Genomic DNA, 3665 nt, shown 5'->3' on the forward strand with positions numbered 1-3665 from the left:
TATGTCATCCATTTAACCTTCTTAGGGGATGGCTTCCGCAGTGTTCTAGCTCCGCTCAGTTTAGACGCTTCTCCCAGTTCGCTGCTTCACTATCGTGGGTTAAGGAACAGGTAGTGACCGGCCTTCTGCATTTCGCCTTAGATTCCGCCCCTTATGTGGAGGGCGGAGGGCTTTTGCAGGCACTGGAAGGGTTCAGCTGCAGTGGCGTTTTGGTAGGGATTCCCAATTCGTCGGTCACGACGTGACGTCGTAGTGACCGACTGAAAGGGAACGTCTCGGTTACGTATGTAACCCTCGTTCCCTGAAGGAAGGGAACGGAGACGTCACGTCCCGTCGCCACAGTTTGCTGTTCCATTGCTGTTCAGGCCGGGCACTGTTGCTCGGCTTCTCAGCAATAATATAGCTGATTTGGTATTATGCACCTGCGCCTTATATACGCACCTGGCGGGGCGGCGCCGGCATTATGCAAATACCTGCATGCCAAGTTCATTGGCGTTTTTGATAGTTCTCGAAGTAGATAGGTCACCCGCGAAGCGGTTCCCAATTCGTCGGTCACGACGTGACGTCTCCGTTCCCTTCCTTCAGGGAACGAGGGTTACATACGTAACCGAGACGTTCTTTTTCATTATTTGACCAAGTGGGAGCATATACTAATTAAACAGAAGCGGTGCAAGAATTGAACCCTGTGGGACTCCACATGGCATGGGTGTCCACTCAGATTTATGGTTACCTATGTTCACATTGTAACCTCTTCCTTGTATGTATGATTTAAACCATTTGAGGACCATCCCAGAGAGCCCTACCCAGTTTTCCAGTCTATGTAAGAGTATGTTGTGATCTACTGTGTCAAAGGCAGCACTAAGATCTAGTAGCACCAGCACTGATATTTTACCTGAATCAGAGTTTAAGCGAATATTATTTATTATCTTTATGAGCACTGTCTCTGTGCTGTGATGCTGACGGAAACCAGATTGAAAATTGTCCAGATAGCCATCTGAGTTTAAGAATTTGTTCAGCTGATTGAAAACAACCTTTTCAATGATCTTGCCTATAAACGGAAGATTAGAGATTGGTCTGTAGTTGCTAAGTATGGTTTTGTCTAGGTTTCTCTTTTTTAGGAGAAGCTTAACAACTGCTGTTTTTAATGACTCTGGAAAGGTGCCTGTGATCAGAGAGGTATTTACAATTTTTAAGAGGTCAGTTTCTAAGCAGTTAAGTACCTTTTTGAGAAAAGATGTGGGGAGCGTGTCAAGGCTGCAAGTTGATGCTTTAAGATGTTGTACTGTTTCTTCCAAGGTTTTTATATCAATTATGTCAAATTTGCTGCGGCTATGACGCGACATTATGAGCGAGCATATTACTAATGTAACGTCGAGAAGAAGAAGCTAAGTTAAGCCCAAGCAGGCTACCTCCCCGGGGTAAAAAAACCCCTAGGAGAAAAAAAACAAAAACCCCGGGTTGTTTAGCCGAGGAAATAAAAATAAAAGTCCTAGGAGGGAAAAACCCTTGGGAGATATACATGTATACACATATTAACGGATAAGGAGCTTAAGCGGAGATTAAGCAGAGATTAAGCGGATATTAAGCGGGTCCTGCCGGTGGTCGTTGGTCAGGCATCAGCTGGGCATCACATTGAAGGACGACCAGTAGATCAGAGGTGTGCCGACTTTCACATCTACCGGAACTGGGTCTGTTTGTCCCATTGTCCTCAGGGTCAATGGGACCCAGGGACGAGACAGGGAGAGAATAACAAAATCATATTAGCGTAGGGGCCGTTCACATGTAATGCAAGTGTCACACAGTGATGTGGTTTAATCAGCTTAGTTTCAGACAGACTAACTATTGCGGCATAATTATATTATCCACAGTTGAGGATTTTGCAAATTGGGGGCCCACTGCGACGGTATATATGGTAACTAAGGGTCACCTTCCGATTTTTAAGAGAAAATGAAACCTGTCGACCCGTTTGACTAAGGCCTGTAACCCCACTGTCGTCGTTAATGCAGGTTCAGTGGCAAACGGGTCTAGGTTGCATACTATTTACAAGATCACGAAAAAAACGCCAACATCGCAACCTGACCATACGTGTCAACCCGTTTGACTAAGGCTGGAGGCCCCACTGTCGTCGTTAATGCAGGTTCAGTGGCAAACGGGTCTGTATGGCATACTATTCACAAGACACAAGAAAGCGCCAAAATCGCAACCCGACCATACGTGCCAACCCGTTTGACTAAGGCCGGAAGCCCCACTGTCGTCGTTAATGCAGGTTCAGTGGCAAACGGGTCTGTATGGCATACTATTCGCAATAGAAAGAAAGCGCCAAAATCACAACCCAACCATACGTGCCAACCCGTTTGACTAAGGCCAAAAGCCCCACTTTTTTTTATTATATTTTTAATTTATCCTTGTCTCAACAGAAGGTGCCTAATCTGTGGAAACAGTCTATTATAGTCCCTGTTGGTAAATCTAAATATCCCAAATCATTAAATGATTTTAGGCCTATAGCCCTGACTTCATTGGTGATGAAGTCACTGGAAAAACTGATCAAAGTTGAACTGCTGAAAACTACTGAACATCGAATGGATCCCCTGCAGTTCGCATACAGGACCAAGAGAGGTGTTCAGGATGCCACCATAACTCTGTTGAATTACATCTGTAAGCATCTTGACAGTCCAAATAACCATGTCAGATTGATGTTTGTTGATTTTTCATCCGCTTTCAACACTTTTCAGCCTCATCTACTAATTCAGAGACTAAGGGATAACTTTGGTCTAGAAGGTAGTATTGTTGGCTGGATCCTGGACTTCCTCACAGACAGAACGCAAAGGGTCAGAGTAAATGGCAAATTTTCTGATCTATCTGTAACATCTACTGGTTCACCACAAGGGTGCGTCCTTTCTCCATTGTTGTACATATTGTACACAAATGACTGTTGTAGTAGTTTTGAAAACCGTCATATATTGAAGTTTGTGGATGATACAGTCATAGTGAGCCTGTTGAATAGCACTGAAACTTTGCATGGTCCTGTGATTGACTACTTTTTAAAATGGTGTCAGGAATCTTTTTTATCTTTAAACGTTTTAAAGACTAAAGATATGTGTATTGATTTTAGACGTGCTCAGCCTTCCCCTGACACTATAGTGATTGATGGTCAGACAGTCGAATTGGTAGAGTCTTATAAGTACTTAGGCACTTTTCTCGATAACAAGCTGTCTTTTAAGAAAAATACTGACTCGATCCATAAGAAAAGCCAGCAGCGTCTTTTTTGTCTTAGAAAATTATCCAAATTTCAGGTTGACTCTACTTTGATGATTTTGTTTTATCGTTCTTTTATTGAGTCTATTATTACGTTCTCTTTTGTTTGTTGGTTTCAATCCTTGAGGGTAAAAGAGAGGAACTTACTGAACAAGGTTGTTTGTGTCAGTAGTAAAATTATAGGGCTTCCACAAGAAACTCTAAAGGATCTTTACGAAAAACAGCTGTTTAAGAAAGTAAACTCTATCCTGACTGACCCCTCTCATCCTTTATATTTACAGTTTCAGTTTTTACCATCAGGTTCATTGCTTAGACTCCCATTTGCCAAAACAAATAGATTTAAACACTCCTTTGTTCCGTCTGCTGTCTCTCTTCTAAATGCTAGGAGGGTAAGGTAGCTTACACATTAT

This window comes from Misgurnus anguillicaudatus, unplaced genomic scaffold, assembly GCF_027580225.2.
Source record: "Misgurnus anguillicaudatus unplaced genomic scaffold, ASM2758022v2 HiC_scaffold_29, whole genome shotgun sequence".
NCBI classification, from domain to species: domain Eukaryota; kingdom Metazoa; phylum Chordata; class Actinopteri; order Cypriniformes; family Cobitidae; genus Misgurnus; species Misgurnus anguillicaudatus.